Genomic DNA, 7,952 nt, shown 5'->3' with positions numbered 1-7,952 from the left:
CCCCAATCCTTTTTAAAATTTTATTTTGAAACAGGGTCTCATTAAGTTGCTCATGCTAACCTCAATATTGCAATCGTCCTGCCTCAGCCTCCTGAGTAGCTGGGATTACAGGCATGTGCTACCACACACAGCATGAACCTTCTTAATACCTCTATGAGGTAGGAGTACTATTATCCCTTTTACTGATGAAGAAACTGAGGGATAATGAAACTATGTAATTTGCCCAAGGTCAGATCATTTACAGCTAGTAGGTAATAGAGCCAAGGATTCAAATCAGGCAGTTTGTCTCTAGAGCTCATGCTCTTAGCTTTTTTTTTTTTTTTTTGGATGTTGTGAGGGGTAAAACCCAGAACTTTCAGAACTTTGGTAATGCTGGGTAAGCACTCCACTACTGAGCTATACCCTTAATGAATATTATTTTTATTATCTGATTTAATCCTCACAGAGTGCTATAAAAGAGGCACTGTTGTCTGCAATTAACAAGTGGGATACCTACGTTTTAGAGAGCATGATGTGGTGATTGCCAAATGTACATAACTAGTGAGTGACAACTGAAATTTTAATCTAGGCAGTACCACCCCAAATTTATGCTCTTAACCATTATGTAAACTTCTCTGATGCTGACTAGAGAGTTTTATAACATAACTTTAAATACTGTATATTTTAGTCTTTTAAAAATCTGAATAACTCTTGATCACATTTACTTTAGGTTTTAATATAATATTTGAGAATTCCCAATATCTGTAGTTGCCAAAGTCATACTGGGTAGATCTTTAAATCTTGTCCTCTCCTAAATTTTCATCAATTCCCAGTCCAAAAAGTCTTACTTAAAAGGAACTTCTCTTCCTCCTTTAAAACTCAGGTCATGTTGCAAGTGTTGTAGCATACCAGTAGTCTAAGCTACTCTGTAAGCTGAGGTAGGAGGATCTCATTAGCCTAAATTTGAAGATAGCCTGGGCTGTCTATAATGAGACACTGTCTCAAGAAAAAGAAACAAGAAAACAGCTTAGGCAGTGCTGTCCTCTTCTGCTCTCCAGAAGTTTATTAATATAACCATCTAGGTGATTTCTGTGCTTTGAGATAATAAAAAACAGCAATTTCTTACAAAAATATAGGAAATCTCTGTTTTACTAGTCAGAAGTCCTCTGTTTCACACTGTTTTAAAAGGTCTTACCACTGAAAGAAAATGCTGTAAGAGCAAAATGGTATTTTTTTTGTCTTATTAGCAGAGTAGGTTATTATATGTAAAAACTGAAGGTGTTTTTCTTTTTGGAAAATAATTGGGACACAGGAATTTCTAACTTTAACTTTTTTTCCCCAGTGAATATCAAAGTGATTCAAAAAGGTTCTTTTTACTTTGCATAACAGAGAATTAGTTTTGCTTTCTTTGCTTGACTTCAACTACCTGGCATAAATTTTGGTTTCCATAGCAGCAAGAGTAAGTAACTGGTAATGGAGTAGCCCAAATTGCTGTAGATTTCCGAACTTACTTTCTAATGCAGTAGAATTTGCTAATATGAAAAAGGCACACTTGGGCTGGGGCTCAGTGGTAGAGTACATGCTTGGGATGTGTGAGATCTTGGACATTCTTAGCACCCCATAAGAAAAAAAAAAGAAAATTATATACTCATTATTACTAAACAGTTTTATAGCTGTTTTGAAAACTGAGAGAGATTAACACATGTGCATGTGTATGTGTGTGTGTGTGTGTGTGTGTGTATAGTGAGGTATAATTGTATTATTGATATATGATAAATTGTAGTGCATAAAGTGATGTTTTGACACATTTATACACCTGTAAAACCAATATCACAATCAATGATTAACATACCCAACTCTGGGGCTGGGGTTGTGGTTCAGAGATAGAGTGCTCACCTAGCGTGCATGAGGCACTGGGTTCGATCCTCAGCACCACATAAATATAAAATAAAGATGTTGTGTCCACCTATAACTAAAAAATAAATATTAATAAAATACCCAACATCCTCAAAAGTCTCCTCCTGTCTTTGTATATCCCATAATTCTATATATAATATAGAATATATATATAAAGAATACATAATTCTATATATATTCTATTACCCCCCTTTTTTGTTTAGTTTTGTTTTTATTTTTTGTCACTGTGGATTAGTTTTCATTTTTAGAGTTTTATATAAAAGGAATTGTACCCTATGTATTTTTGAAGGAAAAGAGGAGATCTGGCTTCTTTCATTCAGCATAATAACTTTTGAGATTGGTCCAGGTTGTTATGTGTATCTGTAATTCACTCCCTAGGCTGGGGATGTAACTCAGAGGCAGAGCTTATAGTTAGCATGTATAAGGTCACAAATTTGATCCTCAGCATTGCAAAACAAAAAATAAAATTAAAAAGTTAATTCTTTTTTATTGCTGGTTTGTGTGCCATTGTATGAATTGTATGCAGTTTTGTCCATTGAATGGATAGATATATCCAAACACCTGTGGAGAATCATGTGCAATATTTCTAATTTTTGGCTATTACAAATAAATCACTTATGTATAAGACTTTGTATAGATGTATGCTTCCCCCTCCTTTGGTAAAATACTTAGGAGTTAAATGGCTGGATCATATGGATATATTATTAACTTTTTAAGAAGTTGAAAAACTTCTTTCCAAAGTGTTTGTACCACATACTTTCAACTAGTAGTATATAAGAGTTCTAATTCCCTGCATCCTCACCAACACTTAATGTGATTAATCTTTTTAATTTGAGCCATTGTAATAAGTTACTAGAAGTGTCTCATGTAGTTTTAATTTGTATTTCCCTAAAGATTAATTGAGTATCTTTCGTATTTTTATTTGCCATTTATTTGTCTTTGGTGAAGTATCCAGTTTTTTTTTTTGACTATTTTAAAAATAGGTTTGTTGTTTTATTATTGAGTCTTTAAAAATATATTCTAGATACAGTGATTTACCAGATATATGTTTTATAAATATTTTCTTCCACTCTGCATCTTATAGTTTTATTCTTCTAACAGTATCTGTTAAAGGGGAGAAGATTTTAACTTTGAAGAAATATGCTTTTGATTTGATATCTAAAGATTTTTTTCCTCAAGGTCACAATGATACTTATAGTTTTATGTTTACATGTAGGTCCATGATTTACTCTGAGTTAAATTTTGTATATGGTGTAGGGTGTGACCTCTAAGTTCATTTGAAAATACATAGATAACTAATTATTCCAACACCTTTTGTTGAAAAGACTATTCTTTCTCCATTCAGTTGCTTTGACATCTTAGTTAATCACAAATATAAGAGCTTATTTCTGTTCTCTATTCTGTTCCACTGCTGTATTTATCCTTGTGCTGATACTATATGGCTTTGTTTACTGTGCCTTTATAGCAATTTTTTTTAGTTGTAAATGGACACAATACCTTGTTTTGTTTAATTTATCTTTATGTGGTGCTGAGTATCAGACCTAGGGCCTCACTGGTGCTAGGCAAGCAAACTACCACTGAGCTACAACCCCAAACCTACAGCAAGTTTTTAAACTGGGTAATCTTAAGTCTTTTAACTTGGTTTTGCTTTTCCAGAATTGTTTGGACTACTCTAGATCCTTTGAATTTCCATATAAATTTTAGGATGAGCTTGCTAAATTCTCAGGAAAACAAAACGAAATCTGCTAGGATTTTGATAGAGATTTTGTATTGATTTTGGAGTCAGTCATGGTGGTACATGCCTATAACCCTAGCAATGCACGAGGATCATAAATTTAAAGCTAACCTCAACAATTTAACAAACTTGTAAGCAACTTAGCAAGACCCTGTCTCAAAATAAAAAATAATAACAGTGGGGAGAGAAGAGGAGAGGAAGGGAGGAGAGAGGGAAAAGGAGGGGGGACACTGTATGTTTATACACTTCTTTTGCTAAATTTATTTTGAATTGTTTTCTTATTTTTGATACAATTGTCAATGCAGTTGTTACCTTAATTTTAGTTTTATATTGCTCATTGCTAGTATTACACGGTTGTTTTGCATATTGATATTGATCTTATTATCTTGTAACCTTGTTAAGCTTGCTTTTTCATTCTAGTAGTTTGTGTGTGTCTGTGTTAGTATGATCTTGTTGCAGAAATCCTATCTATAAAGATAGTTTCTTTGCTTTCAAACTTTGTTCTAGATATAAATGAAATGGCCTAAGCAGACATCTTTGCCTTATTTATTTTTTGGGGGGGGTGGGGGTAGCAGGGTAACAAGGATTGAACTCAGGGGCATTCAACCACTGAGCCACATCCCCAGCCCTATTTTGTATTTTATTTAGAGACAGGGTCTCACTGAGTTGTTTAGCACATAGCTATTGCTAAGGCTGGCTTTGAACTTGCAATCCTCCTGCCTCAGCCCCTGGAGCCGCTGGGATTGCAGGTGTGTGCCACTGTGCCTGGCTTGCCTTATTTATATCCTAGTGAGAAAGAGTTCAAGTTCTTACCATCAACTGTGATGTTGGCTGTAGGTTTTTCATAGGTGCCTTTTAATATGTTGAGGAATTTTTCCTCATTTTTATAAGGGGACAATACGATATTTGTGATTTCAATGAATAATTCCATACTATTTCAAAATCATTAATAATTGGAAAATTTGGAGACTAGATCAAATGTCCAGTGTAAATTACTATACTAATGATAGTGGTTAAATAATGTGTATACCCACACAACAGAAAGTTAAGTAACCATTATATATTTTTGAAAAATATATAAGGAGTATTCTTATGACACACTTGTTAAAGGAAAACATTACCTGTAAGGGTCGTGTCCAGCACAGCCAAATCAGCAGGTTCCCTCGAGGGCCATGGGAGATTGGAAGAAATAAGGCTCACATGTAGATTGTGAAATAAACAGCTGGGATTGGGTGGAGCACTGCTCTCTGATGGAGAAGCAGGTCTGAAGAATGACACCAGCAATCTTTATTAGATATGTCTCATTAATCAGATTAAAGTCTATGTAAGCATTATTCTTTTTTTTAGTATTTTTATTTTGTTTATTTATTTATTTTTATGTGGTGTTGAGGTTCGAACCCAGGGTCTCACACGTGCAAGGCGAGCGCTCTACTACTGAGCCACAACCCCAGCCCAGCATTATTCTTTATATTCATGAAAGTTACAGAGTTAGTAACATTATGCAGCTTATTCCTCAGTTACATTCTACAGTTGCAATGTTAGGCACATTGTATAGCTCTCAAGAAAGTCCCTTGTTTAAAGTTACTATTATGGGGGCAGGTTCAGGACCCGCACAGAGCTGGTGAAACATTGTAGTTGTCTTAGCAAGACAATTCCTACATTCCTAAGAGCTATGCCTGAGAGCAAGGTTGAGGCTGGTAAGACTCAGCACAGAGCCTCCCCATGGAAGGTATTACCATAGCAACTGGGCATCCTGCACCTTTGCACAGAAACTTTCCCAGGTACTAAGTCTGCCGCAGTCATGAAGTCATCAGGGACCCCAATCTCAGACACTGGTTTCCAATCACTGTCACCGCTCTCCACATGTAAGTCCTACATATATGAAGAGAGCTACCATATTCATAGATGGAAAATCTTAATTACATGGAGTTTACTTTTTTTCAAATTGTCTTATAGATTAAATGCAATTTTAATTTTAAGAAGTTCTCTGGTGGCTTTTTCCAAAAACAACAACTAACATGATGTTTTTAGAATTTCTAGTAAAGAAAAAGGATCTAGAAATGGCTACAGCACTGTTGAAATTGAAAAATAAAGTAAGGGACTTCCCATGTAAATAGACTTTTCATAAAACTATGTAAGTTGAGAACCCTAAGATAGACTTATGCATACATGGAAACATTATGAGGCTCAGGTGGCATTGCAAATAACATGGGGATGGAGGGACTGCTGAATACATAATTTTGAGACAAGTAGATAGCCATATTTTATTTTCCTACTTTTTTGGGTGGGGGGGAGTGCTAGGATTGAGGCCTTCCATAGGCTAGTAGGCAAGGGCTCTACCACTGAACCATACCCCCAGCTTAGGCAGCCATATTTTTAAAAAGTAAAATTATATCTGTCCTTCAGACTATGTTAAAACTAAAAAAGATGATAGATTGAAGACACATATGGGAGGGCAAGCTAAAAATCTAGAAAACATTAAAAATAATATTTACAATTATAAGGCAGAAAGGATTTTTGCTTTTGTTTTTTTTTTTTTTTTTTGGTACCAGGGGTGCTTAACCACTGAGCCACATCTCCAGCCATTTTTTATATTTTAATTTAGTTAGATACAGGGTCTTGCTAAGTTGCTTAGGGCCTCACAAAGTTGCTGAGGCTGGCTTCGAATCTATGATCCTGAGCCACTGGGATCACAGGTGTGTGCCACCATGCCTGGCTTAGGAAGGATTTCTTTTTCTTTTCTTTCTTTTTTTTTTAGTTGTAGATGGGCACAATGCCTTTATTTTTATTTTTTAAATACTCTTTTAGTTGTTGATAGACCTTTATTTCATTTATTTATATGCCATGCTGAGTATTGAACCCAATGCCTCACACATGCCAGGCAAGTGTGCTACTGCTGAGCCAAAGCCACAGCCCCATATAATACCTTTATTTATTTTTATGTGGGGTTGAGGATCGAACCCAATGGCTCACATGTGCTAGGCTACCACTGAGCTACAACCCCAGCCCCAAGGATTTCTTGAATAAGAAACAAAAACTACTAACTAAATGAAAAGTTTGATAAATATGACTATATTGAAATAAAAAATTGCATGTATCAAATATTACCTGAAGAAGGGGAAAAGCCAATTCACAAGGTGGGAAAAAACATATCTTGCTGATAAAGAATTGATCTAGAAAAGAAATTCATGTTCACCTAGCAGAGAAGACATCATGATTATGAAGATGGTCCTCACAGGGTAAGACTTTTTCACTGCACTACCAGATGTGCTGAGCCCTGGGATTTCCCCAAATGTGGGAAACTTGGCTGCATAATTTGTGATAGTGAAGGACTGCACTTGCACTTTCCCCTGGTTACAAAAAGAAAAAGGAAAGGAAAGGAAAAGAAGAAAGAAAGAAATCCTACCAACAAGCGAGAAAAAGAAAAGGAATCTCTAATTGAAAAATGAGGAAAGACACAAGCATTTCACAGAGGTAGAAACATGGCTTAAATGTGTTAAGCCTTAATGTAATCAGAAAAGACAAATTTAGAGTACATTGAAATTCAATTTTATGCTACTAGATTTGCAATAATTTTTTTTTCTTCCCAATCATCTCAAAAACATATATCATAAATTTTAGCACACTGAATTTACTGAAATTCTCCTTAAGGCTGGTTTCCGTTGTATAGTGTTTTTATATTGTATTTGTTTTCCAGAATGGTCTTCCTTCCCTTAGTGCAGTGATATTCTTAGACCAGCATCATCAGCATCACCTGTACCCTTGTTGGAATTGCATATATTCAGGTCCTATTCCTGGACTATCTTTTCAAGGATATTTGTATGACAAGTAGCTTTGTAAGATATAGTATTTCCCTCCAGAGTAGAAAGCAGAATTGCTTATAAAAGACTGGTTTCCTATACTCTAGTTCCTTTCCAATACTATAATTCATTACCCTATGGGACCTGGCACAAGAAAACAATGATACTCTAGATGTAACTGCTATTGTTGTGAGTAAAAAAAAAAATTGCCTTTGGGGGCTGGGCCTGGGGCTCAGGGGTAGAGCGCTCACCTAGCATGTGCAAGGTGCTGGGTTCAATCTTCAGCACCACATATAAATAAATAAAATAAAGGTATAAAAAAATCACATCAATCTTAAAAAAATTGCCTTTGTCTCTGAGTTTTGGATCTAGTTATCCATGAAACAGTGGAAGGTTAGCTTTCTTAAAAATATGTTTTTAAATATTTTTTATTCTTTTTTTTTTTTTTTTTTGAATTTTTTTTAATGGTTGTTTCAAAACATTTAAAATTTTTGCACTTTTGACATATCATTATTTCATAC

General features: G+C 35.0%; 1 non-coding gene across 1 annotated transcript; it reads left to right on the top strand.

The window, feature by feature from the left end:
• Window positions 1-6,819: 6,819 nt before the first annotated feature.
• LOC125620140 lies at window positions 6,820-6,980 on the top strand. Its single transcript, XR_007351724.1, has one exon. It is a non-coding gene; the product is annotated as a U1 spliceosomal RNA (small nuclear RNA).
• Window positions 6,981-7,952: the final 972 nt, after the last annotated feature.

Source organism: Marmota marmota, unplaced genomic scaffold (assembly GCF_001458135.2).
Source record: "Marmota marmota marmota unplaced genomic scaffold, marMar, whole genome shotgun sequence".
Lineage (NCBI taxonomy): Eukaryota > Metazoa > Chordata > Mammalia > Rodentia > Sciuridae > Marmota > Marmota marmota.
The sequence above is the reverse complement of the archived record's forward strand: the minus strand, read 5'-3'. Positions and strand labels throughout refer to the sequence as shown.